This window comes from Pinus tabuliformis, chromosome 5_1 (genome assembly GCF_031772625.1).
Source record: "Pinus tabuliformis cultivar Carrire ecotype Pingquan chromosome 5_1, CPIR1, whole genome shotgun sequence".
In the NCBI taxonomy this organism is placed as follows: Eukaryota; Viridiplantae; Streptophyta; class Pinopsida; order Pinales; family Pinaceae; genus Pinus; species Pinus tabuliformis.
Window position 1 is genome coordinate 687,756,359 of NC_142305.1, and position 18,458 is coordinate 687,774,816.

Here is an 18,458-nt window from a genome sequence, read left to right on the forward strand (position 1 = left end):
TGTTGATACATTCAAATGGAGTTCCCATGGGTAAATTCAATTGATTTATACCCATAGGAATTGAAGGGTTGATGCTATAAAAGAAAAAGAATAACAACATGAGAAGGTTGGTTGTTTAGTAGCACAATTAAGGTTGAGCGAAGAAGAGAGTTGATAGTGCAAAATTTATGCTATGAGATAGTTGATTATAAAATATGAAGCCATTCTGTGAGAAGAAGGAATATGTGTATGAACTTTGCAAGTACAACAATGTGAGACTATGCATGAGAAGTGGTAATAACTGGTTGAGCATAAAATATTTTAATGAGGAGAACATATTTGATTTGTTGATTTGTCCATGTTTGTAATGCAAAAGAATATCCTACTGTTTGAGAGAAGAAGTGACAAAAATTTAAAGACTAAATCGAGTAGAGTTTGCCTAAAGGTATGAGTTTTGAAATGAATGAAAGAGGTATCTACCAAGAAAAGCAAGTTGGTGCTTGCATATCAGGGAGTAGGTGCTTCCTTTAGGTTGGTGCCTGTAAACAACAGGGAGTGGGTGCTTCCTTCAAGTAGGTTGTAACGGCCCCAGGTTAAAAACTAATCTAGAATTATGCAGGAACACAAAAAATACAAATATACACATAAACATAGAGATACAATACAAATAAAACTTCATTCATTAATATCAAAGACTGAAGTATGCTTACATACATAAATGGAAATAAACTAGCTCGGGCGATGGTAGCTTATCTTCGAGAAGAGATGTGGCGACTAAATTCCTCTAAACTATGTTTTTTTTTTTTCCCCTGGGAACAAGTCGTAATTTCTATTAGTATTGAGAAATTACATTTTGTAGATGCCGAAGCATATTCATATGGAGGCAGCAGTGCCTGTCAAGTTCATAGTCTGTGAATCTAGGAAGAGGAACCAAGTTGTCTCCACGCAGGGAGCATTATCAAAACAGTAAAAATAGCAGTGATCAAAATTGTGTCCATGCTTTGCGCAGAGAGCTATATATATGCTGATAATATCAAAAAAGTAGAGTTGTACTCAGGACTAGACAGTAGAAATATATACATGCTATAAACAAAAATGGTACTGAAAGTTTGTGGGCTTTATAGCCCATCTCCCATATGATCATCAAAAGGTCTGTGGTAGTGCTGATAGTAAGTTCCGTCGATTTCCTCCTGGATCAACCAGTCATCTCCTTGTCTGTGCGCTGCCTCTTTGGAGAGCTGGTCGGCGACGGTGTTCTGTTCCCTGTAAACGTGTCGACAGACAAATGATTCAAAGGAAGCAGTCAGTCTTTTAGCTTCATCTAGAATGTGTCTCAATGAAAATGCATGACAATGAGATGCATCATTCAGCCAATTGTAAACAATTTTAGAATCTCCAAACAGCTGAAGGTGTGTGCATTGTTTATGGATAGCAAAGTGTATGATGTGTTTAGCCGTGCATAGTTCAGCAAAGTTATTGGTGCCTCTGCCTAGTTTTATTTGTATCTTGTAGCAGTGCATTTCATTGAGATAGAGTATTGCTCCTCCCCCACAGCCCGCATCTTGTGCCGAGCCATCAAAGAATGCCCATGGCTTTGATTTGTCGATGTTCACAGGTCTAATGATACGAGGTGGGGCAGTGGATTCCTCTTCAGGTATCATGTTAAAGTCAGCAATCGTATGGTGTAATATAGTGGGCCAGTGTGGGGCTTTGAGATTAAAGATAGCCTGATTGCGCGCGATCCAAACAGCCCAGCAGGCCAGCAGAGGAATGTTGATAGATTTCCCAGTGTGATTTTGGCACCAGTTATTCCATGCTTCCATGAGGTTGTTACCTTGCCAATTTTTCAAATGCGGATAGTGTGAGGTGAGGGATTGCCAAAACAGTAGAGTATTGCTGCAATTTAAGAACAAATGATCTGTGCTTTCTTCCTCCCCTTGGCATAAGTGGCAATGAAAAGGTCCATAAAAATATCTCTTCATGAGATTGGTGCATGTAGGGATTTTGTCAAATACAATGTTCAACATTAATAATCGCGTGCGAGGAGCCAACTTAAGTTTCCAGAGCGCTTTCCAGGTGGGATGAATATCCGGGGGCCTATAAGGTTCCATGAGCCTTAAATATCCTAGCTTCAGGGCGTATGCTCCATGCTTGGCAAAGGCCCAGATGATCTCATCAGGTCCTTCTGTGAGCCTGATGTGAGCTTGTGTGAGTGCATCCGTATACTCCAACCATTCGTTCTGCCACTGTTCAGGAATTTCTAACACTTGAGCAGTAGTCCATGCTTGCTGGAGGAAATCCTCTAAACTATGTTACAATGAGGCTCAAGTGAATTTTTATTATTGAACAAAATGGGAAAACCCTAAACAACCAAAACCCTAACCCCAAGAGATGGAATGCCAAGAGTTTGTGGGCCCCATTGGGGTTAGTTGGGCACCCAACTTCCAGGGGTCGTAACTTGGTCATATTATCTTTGTTTGGCATATACAATACCTTGTTGGAAATATCTCATTGAGTACTACAAGATTTGCTGCAGGCCCTTGCCTATGACTATGGGCCTGTTGCAGACCTCAAAAAAGCACTGTTTAGGGGGTCAAAACTGCCCCGAAAGTTCAGGACCTGAAAAAATACTAAAAATACTAAATGTTACTATAAACAAGGAAAATGATGAAACCAAATGTAGGTATAGGTTGAATAGGCAGGTGGGCACCAATATCCACCTGGATCAATCCTCCCTCCTTAGGAAGGAATGGTCCCCATTGGGTGCAAAGCCTCCACGAGGTGAGGAAATTTTTGTTGAACCTGGTCCTTGGTGAACCACTTGCCCTGGTGAAGGAGTTGGCCCACTTTGACAACTTAATATATATGGATCCTCTATTGGCGAGTGTTATTGATATACGTGTCCATGATCCAATTGGTTGTGGCATGTTCCATGCAGTCTGGGTTAACTCCATTGGTGTGGCTTGTTCTGCAATGTCAGATGTGTCCAACGATGGTGGAAAGTATGGCAAAAGGCGGTCCACATTGAATATTGGGTGCAGGCCAAAGAATGGTGGAATGATGAGATTAAAGGCATTATCCCATACAACCTTGGTCATGGTGTATGGCCCATATAAAATTAGGCGAAGCTTGCAATGGTGCCCAACGAGGTATTCCTTCTGCAGATGTAGCCAAAATTTGTAGCCCACCTGGAATTTGTGTGGCACCCAATGTTGATCATGTCGTTGCTTGTACTTAGCATTGGATTTGTCTAATATGTCATGGACCTACTGGTGGATGTGATGAATGCACTCAATGAAGTTGTTAGCCCTATCAACTTCAGAATGGACATGAGCCGAATTTGCTTGAGTAGTTGCAAATGGTATGGCCACACCAATGTGACATAATGGTTGGAATCCCAATCCCACCTAAAATGGGTTGTGGCCAGTTGAGCTAGGGAGAGTTATGTTGTAGTTGTGCTGGGCATAGGGGAGTATTTTATCCCATGTGCGTGGATGCTTCGAGTTGTACATGCACTAAATGCGTACGATCATCCTGTTGACAACCTCTATTTGGGCATCATTTTGGGGGTGGAAAGCCGTGGACTTAGTGAGCTTGGTATACAACATCGACCAGAGACTTGACCAAAATGTACTTAGGAACTTATTGTCTCGATCTAAGATGATGGAATATGGGATCCAAAAGTGCACCCACACTCGTTCAAAGAAGATCTTAGCAGTGGCTCCTATTGTGATACTCTTCTTGCAGGCCGCCATAATAACCATCTTAGAGAATCTGTCGATGACCACGAAAATGCAGTCATTGCCATGCTTAGTAGAAGGAAGGCCTGACATTTAATCCATGAAGATGGATTTCCAAGGTCGATAAGGAGTAGGAAAAGGAGTATATAGGCCTTGCTTCTTGAAGGTCGGTTTGGAAAATGGCGTAGGAAGTGCAGGATCTGATGTACATCCCAACATCCTATCAAAGATTTGGCCAATAAAAATACTTTTGTAGCACAACCACTATTTTCTCTACCCTGAAATGTCCAACGACCCGATTGTAGTGCACCTCCCAAATCATCTTGGCACGCTTGCTTGAAGGAACACAAATGTGTCCTAGGTGGCATAAAAATGCATCATGGAGGTGAAAATTTGGAACTTGCTTGCATTCTAGGAACATCTGGTATGTGTTGTCAAATTCTGGATCACTCTTGTAAAGATGCAACCACCTTGCAGTCTTGTTCCCACAAGAGTCGACCACAATGGTTAATGCCATGACCAGTGGTTGGATGAGGCAGTCTGCAACATTATTGGCGCTGCCCTTATTGTGCTTACTTTTCAAATGGAACTGTTGTAGGTATGTGGATCATTTTTTATTGTGATCGTTCTACAACTTCGCTCGTGTCTGTATGAATTGTAGGTGTCGGTGCTCTATGTGGATGACCATTTCCTTCCCCAGAATGTAATGCTTCCATTGTCAACAGGGATTCACAATGGAATACATCTCTTTTTCATATGTGGGATAATTTTGAACTATTTCGAAAAGTGTCTCATTGTGATATGCCACTGGATGCCCCTGCTGAGTAAGAACCGCACTGATAGCATAGTCAGAGACACTTGTCTTGATCTCAAATGGTTATTGCATTTTTGGTAATGTGAGCACTGGTGCAGAGAAAAGGTGATGCTTCAACTCAGAAAATGCCTTCTATTGGGATTCAGACCAGAAGACTTTTGCTTTCAATCCTCCCTTAGTGACTTGACTTAAGGGCCAAGTGATATGGGAGAACCCTAAAATGAACTTGCGGTAGAAGTTGGCAAGACCTAGAAAGCTGCAGAGATTGTTTAGAGTGGTTGGGGTTGGCCAATCCCAAATGACTTGTATCTTGGTTGGGTCCACATGCACACCCCGCTCATCAATGATGCACCCCAAATATTGAACTTGGGTCATACAAAAAGTGCATTTATCCAAATTGGCACACAACTTGTTTTGTTGCAGGGTTTGGAGCATGTGTCGAATATGGTGGAGGTGCTCTTCCCAACTCTAGCTAAAGATCAGAATGCCATTCAAATACACCACCACGAATGAGTTAGTGAAGGGTCTCAAGATGTTTTCCATCAGTCTCATGAAGGTTGTGGGGGCATTCGTCAACCCGAAAGGCTTGACCAACCATTAGAAAAGGTCCTCCTTGGATTTGAAGATAGTCTTCCACACATCAAAGGGTTCGATCAGTATCTAGTTATAACCGAACTTTAAGTCATTCTTGCTAAAAAAAATTAGCCCCTTGAGCTAGTCCAGAAGGTCATCAATCTGCGGGATCGGATACCTATTTTGGACAGTGATCTCATTCAGCACCCGACAATTAATATAGAGTCTCCAGGTTCCGTCCTTCTTCTGTACCAACACAATTAGGCTCCAATAGGGTGATGAAATTGGACTGATGTTCCCTTTCTGCAACAACTCATGAATTTTCCTCTTGATTTCATCGTTCTCCAGAATAGAACGCCGATATATTGGTCCATTGGGTAGCGGTGTGCCTAGGGTCAGATCGATGGAGTGCTTGACTTGACAGTGTAGAGGTACCCCTATGGGTGAGGTGAAGATGTTCCTATACTCCTCCACAACCTTGTCCATCTACTGTTGTTGTGTGTAGGAGCCCTGTCTAGAGGTCGCGGCCATAATCATCTTCTTTCCTTGAGGGAAAATCATAAGGAAAACAAATTTCCCAGTCTGGGAAATGATCTTACTACATTTCTTCAGAGTGATAAAAGAAATGGTTGTAGGCAGTGCTAACTATGGTATCCTATACAAATTATTACCCAAAGTAATAATAACGGTGCGAGGCCTAAAATCATACACAACATGTCGCTTCCACAAGTATGGTTGTCCTAATAATACATCACAAACTTCAAGAGGAGAAACATCACACAATACCTCATCTATGAAGGGCTTGATGCTGTAGGGAAGGTGAAATTGTTGGATGACACAGAGATCTCACCATTGGTGAAGCCACCTGATGGTGCATGGCTACAGGTGTGGTGTGTCCAGTAGGCCCAACTGCTTCACAACCTCTACTGAAATGAGGTTCTTTTGGCTCTTGTTGTCGACAATGAATTGCAGTGGAGAACCCTTCACCCACATCTATGAGAGGAAGAGCCGTTCCCCCTCCTCTGGATCTCGGGCTCATCCTTTTGGATCTTGGTTGTGGCAACGATGGCACTAGGCTCCACACCAATAATATGGTTCCCTTTATCATTCCCATTGTCATTTTCTAACTCAGAGTCGGAACATGCATCTAATTCGAAAGCCTTCAGCTCGACCACCAGTGACTGCTTGGCTCGACACTCACTTGTGTTGTGGGTGGGGATCATATGGAACTCACACCATTTCCTTGTGTTCTTATTTATCTTCATGGTGTTGTTCTTTGCTTGCAGATTCGGTAGGTTGTATTGGGTCGCCCCTCCTTGGATTTGTCCTTTGTTTTGTGGTTTGGGAGAACCTTTCCCTTGCTTCAAATTCGTAGATCCAAAGTCTCACTTCTTCTGTTTAAATTTTTGCTCGATCTTGACAGCGTATCGATAGGCGACGCAAAATGAGGAGATTTCTAGGAACTCCATCTCATCCTATAAGTACTTGTGTAGACAACAACATTACCTGAGTACCAAATACCACTCAGGATCCTTGATACCCAGCTTCGTGCGAAGGGTATGGAAAAAATTTGTGAACGCCGACACATCTTGGTGCCTTCCCTGCCGCAACATTGTCCACTTTATGTATTTATCTTCTTAGCTCTCGACAGGGTAATATTGTTCCTTGGTGGTGTCTTAGAAAGAATTCCAAGTGGGTGTGGCTAAAAATAGTGAGGATTCCCTCTCATCCTTTTGTTCACAATATGTTTCCCACCAGTCCTTGACATGTGGGGCGACTTTGAGGAGTGAAAAAGTAATATTTTCTTGATTGGAAAAGTCATGAATTGAAAAATATCCTTCCAATATATTTAACCATCTATCTATGACATCTGCATCTATTTGGCTTTCAAATATGGGAATGTCAAAGTTAAATTGTACCTTAAAAGGAGTGGCGTCTCCAGAGTGGCTGCTGGATGAAGATGCGTCCCTGTGGGTAGTAGTTGAAGGATATGGGCAAAGTTATCCATCATCGTGTTCCTTTGTCTCTCGAGGGCTTCGTCGAGAAATATTTTGAAAGGATCTCCTATCCTCTCATCTTTGTTTTCTTCTGCCATGGGAGGCCATTAAGGTTTTCGAGGTTGGTCTTGCAAAGGTTCAACTAGTTCAAGCCCTAACTCCTTATACACTGACCTCATAGGGGACATGCAAAGAAAAACAAAGAAAGAGAAGACGGATCTGATACCACTGATCCAGGCTTATGCAGGAATGCAATGAAATATAGATATACACATAAAAACAGAGATACAACAAAAATAAAACTTCATTTCGTTAATATCAAAGAACTGAAATATGCTTACATACAGAAATGGAAATAAACTAGCTCGGGCGATGGTAGCTTATCTCTGAGAAAAGATGTGGTGGCTACATGCCTCTGAACTATGTTACAATGAGGCTAAAAGGCCCTTTTATTATTGAACAACAAGGGAAAACCCTAAACAACCAAAACACTAACCCCAGGTGATGGAACGTCAAGAGTTTGCAGGCCCTGTTGGGGTTAGTTGGGCATCCAACTTCCCTGGGTCGTAACTTGGTCATATTATCTTCGTTTGGTGTGTATGATACCTCGTTGGAAAGATCTCTCCGATTAATATAGGATTTTCTACAGGGAAATATGGGCCTATTGCGGACCTCAAAAAATCGCCATTTAAGGGGTCAAAATTGCTCTGAAAGTTTAGGACCCGAAAAACTACTAAAAATAGTAAATGCTACTATAAACAAGGAAACTGATGAAACTGACTAGAGGTCTAGGTGGAATAGGTGGGTGGCCACTGATATCCACCTGGATAAAAAAATCCATGTAATAAAGTTAATAAAGGAAAAATAAGACCAAGGTCATGGGACACTTATTCCAAACTGAATGTTGGGTAGAAACATCCTAATGTGGGTGTTCATTTGGTTTATTATAGCTAAGAAAATTGCAAAAGGCAATGGAAAATTCTTTGGAAAGGAAATAGGCATTAATTGGAATTTTATTTATGAAAATAAAGGAAATTAAGAGAAAAGTAAGGTGAAAGGTCACAGGTTGCATGTGAGGAGGAAATTGAAGAAAATAGAGGCATTATTAATAAAAAGGCTTCTAAGGATCAGTTCACAACTTTTTTCAATTTAACCTTTTGTCAGTTCAGTTTTGGAGCTCTCTCTCTTCTCTCTACTCTCTCATACTATCACACACTTAGAGTATTCTTGGAGCACTTTAGCTTTGGAGGAAGGCATTGAAAATGACAATAAGAAAATCCTGATTTAACTTTCCATTGAATTAAATTAGGAGAAAATTACAATTCCACAACACAAGACAATAAGAATAAGTTAACTAAGTTAATTTCACTTAGTTGGCTCAATTAATTCGAGGGCCTGAATTGAGTCGTGTAGAGTGGTTCCTAAATTTTAGGAGCCTAGGTTGAGTTTAATTTGAGTTGTAATAATTTAATTCAGTTAAACTGAGTTAATGTCAGTTAAGCTAGTTCTTACTGTTGGAGGAACTAGTAGGAGGTCTATTAATGGGGTGAAACTTCAGTGTTCAACCTGTTAACTGATAAATCAACAATAATTAACTCATACATGCATGAAATTCAAGTTACCTAGTTGAGATTGGAGTTCAAGGGCAATGTACTATCAGTTGTATAATTTTCTGAGTTGTACAACTGGTGCATGTAGTCAGAGAAGGGCCTACAGGGTTTGCACAGTTCTAATTGAGAGTTTCCCTAGTTAATATGGGGCTAATTCCCAAGGAGATAGGGCAAGGAAATAGGAGCTTAGCAGGCAACATAATTGGCTACGTATTGGCAACAATCAACTTGTGAGGTAGTGAGATAGATTACACTTGTGCAAAGACTGTTCAGGCTTGAACAAACATTGTATTTATTCTCTATTTTCTCATTAATGCAATATAGATAGGAAGGAGTTTTGAGTAGTTGCTTTCCCCTTAGATAAATATTTGAGAATATGTGATTGAATCTTGTCATGTTTATGCGGTGATTTCTCGATCAATTGATTGTTTCCGCTAATGAGTAGAGTAGATTCAAGTCTTTTGTTTTAGCATATTACATATGAACTTTGAACGTACAAGGAATTTCTACATGGTATCAGAGCAGGAATCACAATAGAAGAGAAGATAATTCAAAGTTTGTGTAGGAGGTTCGAATTATAAGATCAATGTTGCAAGTTTCTCCAGTATTGAGAACATGACTTCCACTGAACTCAGGCTCGAGTATGATCTAGAAGGAACCACAAATTTTTTGGCATGGAAGATCCGTATGGAGGTGATCTTAGATGATAATAGGCTAATAGATTACATCAACACCGATGTAGGTAAACTCCCAGTAGTTGATTACCAAGATCTCGCTCAGTGGAAGAAGGATGTAGCTAAAGCGAGGAGGAGCATCTTGGAGGGAGTTCAAGATCATATTGTCATTCATTTCGATGGGAAATAAACTCCATTCACGATGTGGAAAACAATGACCGACTTATTCGAGAACAATAGTGACCAAAGGAAGCTATCATTGAAGGAAAATCTTCGTAGCATCAAAATGCAGAAGTCTGAATCAATTCCACAGTACCTGAGAAAATTCATACAGTGTTGTGATGAACTTGGCGGGGTCGGTATTACTGTTCTAGAAGAAGATATGGCAGCTCTAGCACTGTTGGGTTTTCCCAAGAGCTGGCACAGTTATCAAGACTCTATTAATGGTAGAGATAAACAACTAAGCTAGGAGCAGTTATGGCCAATCTCATGCAGGAAGATATCTGGCGGAGAAACAAAGGTGGAACTTCATTCAAGGTTGAGGATGAGGAGAACTTTTCCTTGGCTAGAAAGACAAAGAAAGGGAAAGGGAAGAAATCCCAATCCAAAGGAGATTTTGGTCAGGTGGGCAAGAAGAAAGACTTGTCGAATATTAATTTTTTTCACTGTCATGAGTTGCGACATTATACCATGAAGTGTCCACATAAGAAGGCTGGCAAGAAGCCCCCACAAGGAGCGACAGGTGAAGCTCTAGCTTCACAATTAGAGTTGGATTTCACACTCATTGCATGCATGGGGACATTGATGATGGGTAGTGTGTGGCATTTGGATAATGTAGACTCGTTCCATATGACGGGTGACAAATAATTTTTCAGTTACTTGGAGGAGAAGGAACTCTATATGCACATTGAGATTGGAGATGATGGAAGGTATAGAGCGATCGATATCAGTACAATTACTTTTCAGAGGGAGTTTGTTTCTCCTCTTACATTAAATGATGTCATGTATGTTCTGGGTTTGAAGAAGAATTTAGGTTTTGTTTCTATGTTGGATGACTGTGGCTACGATGCGATATTTATAAAAGGAAGAGATTTCCTTAGACATATCACCATGAGACAAGTGAAGAATATTGAGGTTTGGGTGAAGAACCTCTACAAATTGGATGTAAAAGACTGTGCTACTTTGAGCATAAAAGCAGAGAAGGTGCAGAGTTGATACATCACTGAATTATGGCATAGAAGACTTGGCCATTTGCACTATGGAGCTTTGAAGATCATGCAACAAATTTCTATAGGACTTCCCAAGGGTGCACTAGAGCAGCGAGATACATGTAAAGGGTGTACACTGGGGAAGTACACCAAAGCCAACTTTCATGATAAGGATAGTAGAGCACAAGCAGTCCTTGAAAGAGTTCACTTAGATGTTTGTGGACCTTTCTCGATAGCCTCCATGACCAAGCACAGGTATTAAGTTATATTTGTAAATGATTTCTCACGTAAGTGTTGGATTTTGTTCATGTAGAAGAAAGGCCAGACATTCTCCAAATTTTGTGAATTTAAATCACTTGTTGAGAAAGACACTGGCATGAAAGTGAAGGATATCAGGAGTGATAACAATGGTGAATATGTGTCAAATGAGTTCAAGAAATTCTGTGCAAGAAAAGGCATTCGACGAGATTTAATAACACCCCATAACCCACAACATAATGGGGTGGCTGAGAGGAAGAACATAAGTATTGTGGGAGATGCATGGGCGATGTTGCATGATCATGGCCTATTGTTGCACTTGTGTGATGAAGCATGCAAAACAACTGTATATGTGAAGAACAAGAGTCCTCATTAGATTCTCTGGATGAGAACACTAGAAGAATATTTTTCAGGGAAGAAACTAGATGTGTCAGACTTTGTGATATATGGTTCATCAATTTACTATCATGTTTCCAAGGATGCAAGGAAAAATCTAGAGCCGACAACTGATTTGGGAATATTTGTGGGGTATACTGATACACCTCACAACTATCAGGTGGACCTTCCATCTGACAGGATGATAGTTGTTCGTGGAGATGCGAAGTTAGATGACGATAAGGCCATGATATGTTACCTTGAGAGGGAGCTTCAGTTGCATGTAGATGAGGAGGTTTTTGATCCAAAGGAATAACCTTAGGATGTTATGGAGCAACCACAAGTAGAGGAGCAGAGAGTGGAAGCACCCACTCATGCAGAGACATCTAAAGATGGAAGAAAGTCTACCAAGAAAGCTGACATATTATTCCATGATGCTAGAGAGAATGTGGGAGCACCCACATCACAATGTAGGAAGAGGAGGCCACTAGATCAGTACATTGGGTACATGGCTCTAATGAGTGAGCTAGTTGAGACAAAACCATCCTTATTCAAGGAAGCAATGTAGAAGCCAATATGGGCTGATGTCATGGTAGAGGAATATGATTCCATAGTCAGAAACAATGTTTGGGAATTTTTCCCATGTCCAAAGAACAAGTCAGTGGTAGGTTCGAGGTGGATCTACAATGTGAAGCAAGCAACATACAAATGCATCAAGAAACACAAGGCCATATTTGTGGCCAAGGGGTTCTCTCAGGTGGAGGGAATTGATTACGAAGAGACCTTTGCTCCAGTAGCAAGGTACTTTTCTATAGGATCCATTCTAGCACTTGCAGTGCAGATGAGATGGAAGATCCATCATATGGATGTGAAGACAACATTCCTCAATGGAGTGATTAAGGAGGAGGTGTACATTGAGTAGCCAAAAGGAGTTGAGACCTTCGACAGAGAGTCACATGTGTGCAGAATCAAGCGAGTGTTGTATGGATTGAAACAACCACCTCGTGCTTGGTACACTAGGATCGAAAATTATTTCACGAGGTTGGGATTCACCAAAAGTGAAGCAAATGCAAACCTTTACCATATTGTTGTTGAAGGTAAATTATTGTTTATAGTATATATGTCGATTATTTAATTTTAACCGGTGATGAGAAGATGATGAAGTCTTGCAAAGAGGATATTGAAAGAGAATTCAAGATAAAGGACATGGTACTCATGCGTTATTTCCTCAGTTTGGAAGTATGGCAAGGAGATGGGGAACTATTTGTCTCTCAGGGAAAGTATGCCAACAAGATACTGAAGAAGTTCCGCATGGAGAATAGAAAACCAATGGGAACTCCTCTAGTAGGTAGTTGGAGGAAAGATAATGAAAATTCATGTGAGAAGGTGGAGGCCACTATTTACAGGCAACTTGTGGGTTCACTCATGTATTTGGTGAAAACACGACCAAACATGTGTTATGAAATTAACCAACTTAGTCAAGCAATGGTTAAGCCAACCAAACTGTATTGGAAGGAAACCAAACATGTGTTGAGATACCTCAGAGGCACTACTCAGTATGGTCTTTGGTACAAACAGACAGAGGGAGTGAAGATTCAAGGCTTCACATATGCAGATTGGGAAGGTAGTCCATTAGATCAGAAGAGAAATTCAGGAGGAGTCTTTAGTATTGGGTCAACAACAGTTTCTTGGTATAGTAGGAAGCAGAGATCAGTTGCACTCAGTTCAACAGAAGCAAAGTACATGACTGCTAGTCAAGCAACTTGTGAAGTTATCTGGATGAGGAAGATTCTTGTTGGGTTATTTGGTCAGATGATGGATCCCACTGTGATTTACTGTGACAATTAGAGTTGTATCAAACTCTTTGAAAATCTAGTTTTTCATGATCGATCCAAGAATATCGACATATGGTATCACCATCTACGAGATTATGTGCAGAGGTGAATCATGTTGTTGGAATACATTCCTACAGAGGAACAAGATGCAAATATTTTTACAAAGGCATTATCAAGAGGGAAATTCTAGTTCCATAGAGATAGGATTGGGGTATCTGATAATCCCTTTCTTGTTGAGAGGGAGTGTTGAAAATGGCAACAAGAAAATTCTGATTTAATTTTCCCTTAAATTAGGAGAAAATCTTAATTCCACATCACAAGGCAACAAGAATGAGTTAACTAAGTTAATTTCACTTAGTTGGCTCAATTTATTCGAGTTGAGGGCCTCACTTGAGTCATGTAGAGTGGCTCTTAAAATTTTAGGAGCCTAGGTTGAGTTTATTTTGAGGGCCTCACTTGAGTCATGTAGAGTAGTTCCTACATTTTAGGAACCTAGGTTGAGTTTAATTTGATTTGTAATAATTTAATTCAGTTAAACTGAGTTAATGTAAGTTAAACTTGTTCCAATTGTTGGAGGAACTAGTAAGAGGTCTAGCAGTGGGGCGCAACTTCAGTGTTCAACCAGTTAATTGATAAGTCAACCATAATGAACTCATGCATGCAAGAAATTCGAGTTACCTAGTTGAGATTGGATTTAAATGGAAATGTACCATCAGTTGTATAATTTTCCAAGTTGTACAGATGGTGCATGCAGTTAGAGAAAGGTCTACAGGGATTGCCTAATTCTAATTGTGAATTTCCCTAATTAATAGGGGCCTGATTACCAAGGAAAAAAATAAGGAAATAGGAGCATGGTAGGCAGCAAAATTGGCTAAGTATTGGCCAGAGTCAACTTGTGAGGCAATGAGATAGATTATACTTGTGCAAAGATTGTTTAGGCTTGAAAAAGCATTGTATTTCTTCTCTATTTTATGACTAATGCAATACAAATAGGAAGGGGTTTTGAGCAGCTTCTTTCCCCTTAGATAAATCTCTGAGAATATGTGATTGAATCTAATCTCATGTTTATGTTGTTATTTCTTGATCGATTAATTGTTTTCATTGGTGAGTAGAGTAGATTCAAGTCTTATGTTTTAGCATATTACATAAGAAATTTGAATCTACAAGGAATTTCTATAGAAGGAAGGCAAATGAAGGATAAGAAACAAAGGGAAGAAAATATCAAGTAAGGAAGAGCAGGATCAGGTGGCTACTGGGGGATTACTTGCAGGTATCAAGTTGCATGTATGATTTCCTTGCTAGTTTTGGCATTCATGGTACATGCATGTGTGTTTTTTGTTCTCTTGTTATCATTGGCATGGATTTTGTGAGGTGTGACATTGGTTTTCATCCTTGCATTTCCATTTCTAGATAGGCATGGTGTGATGGGGTTTCTCTTACTTGATTGAGCTGGATTGTTGGATGGTTTCGAAACTAAGTGGGGTGGTCTCAGGAGGAAACACAAGGCCTAGGAATCCCTAGACCGGTGAAGGTGGGATTGCAGTAAAGACTAATTGTGTATGCCCTCGTTGGGCCTAGAAATCCTCAATTGGTGAATGGCAGGATATACGATAAATCCCAGATGGTGGATACAAAGAAATTCCTCACAGTTTAGGTGGAGAGATTCGGAGGCATCCATGCTTGTATAGGCCTAGTGATCCCTAGACCGATATGTGGTGGGATTGCAGTAAATCCTGGTAATGTATGCTTCTTGTTTGGGCCTAGGAATCCCTTGGAAGTATTGCGGTAAAACCTGGTTTTATAGATGAGGGCTTGGGCCTAGGAATCGCTTGGTGGATTGTGGTAAATCCTGAGGAAGCCCTGGTTGTTTTGTTGTAAGTCCACATTCATGCTTGGGATATGGCACGGGGGTGATTGGTTGAAATAAAGATTTGGTTTAGCCCAATATATGTTCGGGTGGTACATGGAAGTCCCTGACTTGGTTGGCTTTTGCATATGTTAATAAGAGCTAATTTCCTCTTGTGTACTATGTGAATATGTTTGTTATTATGTGGTTATAATCATTGTTCTATCATTGTTGATATGTTATTTATATGCTGCACTACAACAAAAAAGGTTATTAGTGAGGGTAGAAAAATGTCACCATAAGCTCATTGGTGACTGTCAAAAGAGCTTTTGTCACAAAAAACTAAACGTCACCAAATGTGGAGTCGCCAAAAGTATAAGTGTTATGGTGACATTCAAGGTACGTCACCAATAATGATTTATAATGACGGATAATGACTGTCACCATTTCATATGAGCAATGGTGACGAACCTTAGCCTCCGTCACCAAAAAGTTGAACATCACCAGTGGTGGTGTTGCCAAAAGTATAGGTGTTGCGGTAACATTCAAAGTCCGTCATGAATAATGATTATAATAACGGATAGTGACTGTCACCATTTCATATGAATAACAAAGATTTATTGTGATGGACCTTTCATGATCGTCACTATTAATGCATATATATATGGTGATGTTCATTGACTGTCGCCATTTCATATGAGCATTCATGATTTATGGTGATGGACCTTTCATGGCCGTCACTATTGATGCATATATATGGTGGCGTTCATTGACCGTCACCATTTAATATTTTGGTCAGGGTCGAAAAATGTCACCATAAACTCATTGGTGATAGTCAAAAGAGCCCCTGTCACCAAAAACTAATCATCTTTATTCCATCTGAATATTAAGGCACGATTGAATAGAACCACCAACCTCCTGCTTCTAAAGCAGGTTCTCTTCCTTTGAGCTAGTACACTTTAAAGAATTAGACTTTCAAGAATAGATCTAGGATAATAACAAAAATATCCATAGAGAATAGGATTAGAGTGGGAAAAATAAAGATGATAAGAAAAATAATAACCAACGATCAAATCTACCAATTTGAACATGTTTAAAGTACATTAAACATAGATGGCATCCATAGTACATTAAAGTGGCATTGGTCAATGTTGGGATTGGTTAATTGCTGACTATCTGTAGTGCCACCAATCTAATGAAATATGACAAGAGATGTTTCCATTAATGGAGAAGTATGTTTAAAGCTCATTGTTTCTTGATAACCATTGTCTCTAACTAACAACCATGAATAGTTCTAGCCATTGCAAAACATGGACCCCAAAAGTGAGCATAAAGACCAAAATCATAGTACCACCAATCTAATGAACTGTGACAGGAGATGTCCCATTAATGGAGCAACATGTTTAAAGCTCACACTATTTCTTGATAAGCATTGGCTCCAACTAATAACCATGCATAGTTCTAGAACATCACTACAAAACATGGACACAAAGTGAGCATAAAGACCAAAAGCCCAATCTATCTTAATGGAAAAAAATAAGAAATCAAAACAAACTTACAATTTACCAACCATTGAAAGGATAAAAACATGAAAGAAAACGTCTTGATACTTCTTATCAAGGAAAAAAAAATCATATCACCTTCAATTATGAATTTAGAAACCTTTTGAGTTCATAAAATGGTGTTAATACACTTAACTTTAGTTGGTTGGCAAAAATAAGTCAAGGGAGCATTTTAAAATCAACCAAAATTATTTATTCATGGCATAAAACAAGTTCAATATTAGAGCATTTTGATAATTGGACTAGCAAATGAAAGACAATATTCAACCAGAAGATATTATCAGAAGAATTAAAAAGGAAAAGAAAAAGAATATGGGCACATTTTACTTCATCTGATAGCTAGATCCACATGAGGAACTTAAAATGAGCTTCTCCAAACCCTTCAAATCAAGGAACCCACGACCTATTCACATAAATGACAGTCACGAAGAATGAAATATTTGACTGCCAATACTTGTTGCTTGGTCCTACCATAAAAGTGAAATATCAAGAGCATATTTCTTAGTTTGTCAATTGTAATACCATCACAATCATTAGGCTATCATCATTGGGAACCTTCGTTGCATAAAAAACATCATACCAAATATTGTTGGCTTTATCACCAATGTAAACTAAACTTCATGTATTGAAATTTGAAACGAAGAAAAAAAAGTTAGTGTTAGTGTATTAATCTATGAAATGTTGATAAATACATGCTCTAACCCAAGCAACTGAAATTATTGATAATGTTACCTATAATGGAAAATCAAATATGAAAAAATATATTTCAAACAAATGTATGAGTCTATTTTACCAAAATTGAGCATTTTATGAGTATATTATTACCTAAAACCATATCACAATTCTCTTCATCAACTCCAACAAGTAATGAATAATACATGACACCAATTTACTGCAAACACACATTGCACACAATCATGATAATTGACTAGCTCAACAAAAATTTGAAACTAAGATTACAATTAATGTTGACTAAGAAAAATGAAAACTATATTTACCATGAGAAATGAAGTATCATTCTAGACTGCTCTCTCCAAAAGGCGCTTGGATTTATTCCCAAGAAATATTGGAGCAGTTGGCATGGTCTCTAAGAGATTCTGGTCCAGAAGAACTTTGTTGTTGCCTAATGAATCTGCATTGTAATGGAAGAAACTGGAACCTTTGAGGTCATAAACCCGTGTTACATTTATTCCAAACAACAAATTTTCCATTACCATCAATTCATCCTGATCTCTTTGCCACCTTTTTCATTCTTTATAGTGACCTGAAAGATAAGCACATTATGTAGCATGCACACACACAATGAAGGAAACAAAGCCTAGTAAACTCTCTAGGAGTCTGCAAAAGGTAATTTTCAAATATAGAATAAACAATAATATGAGTATCCAACCTAATAAATACCAAGGATCTTTGCCAAACATGTGGAACTTCCAAAACATAATGAGTCAGACAAATATTTGAAATATTTTGAGGAAAACTTCATAAAAGACTCCAATTCTATCCTGGTGACTCTCTTAATAATAAATATTTCATCCAAGGATTTTGAAAAAAACACATTTCTCTTTCTTCCTTGAGGTCCCCATTTCTTGTAGTGATTTAGTGACAATCTAAAGTCCATCTTTGTTGGAAAGCACTTTTCCTAAGGGCATCAAACTATTTTGCATAATAATGGGTTACCAAGCACTTAATTTTTTTAGGAGGAACCTCATCACGAAAGGATATTTTTGCATGTGTCTTTTCATATAGTGATGAATCTGAACCCCCATTCCCTTTGGATCCATATGTGTAAATATCCTCATATCCTGAACTTCTCTCTTTGGAAAGAACTTTACTCAAGTCTAAGGAACCATCTGACGACTAAAGTGGATTTGAAACAACTCCACCCATACCAAATAAATATGCACATTCCTTTTCTTTATCCATGTCTATTTCATTTTGCTTCTCACTATCAGATACCTTGTCATATAGGCAAGCTTGATATTCTTGC

The 18,458-nt window shown here is 39.2% G+C and overlaps 1 pseudogene; it reads right to left on the reverse strand.

The window, feature by feature from the left end:
* LOC149166813 (1-phosphatidylinositol-3-phosphate 5-kinase FAB1A-like) overlaps nucleotides 1–18,458 on the reverse strand; it is a 68,811-nt pseudogene that overhangs the window by 50,256 nt on the left and 97 nt on the right.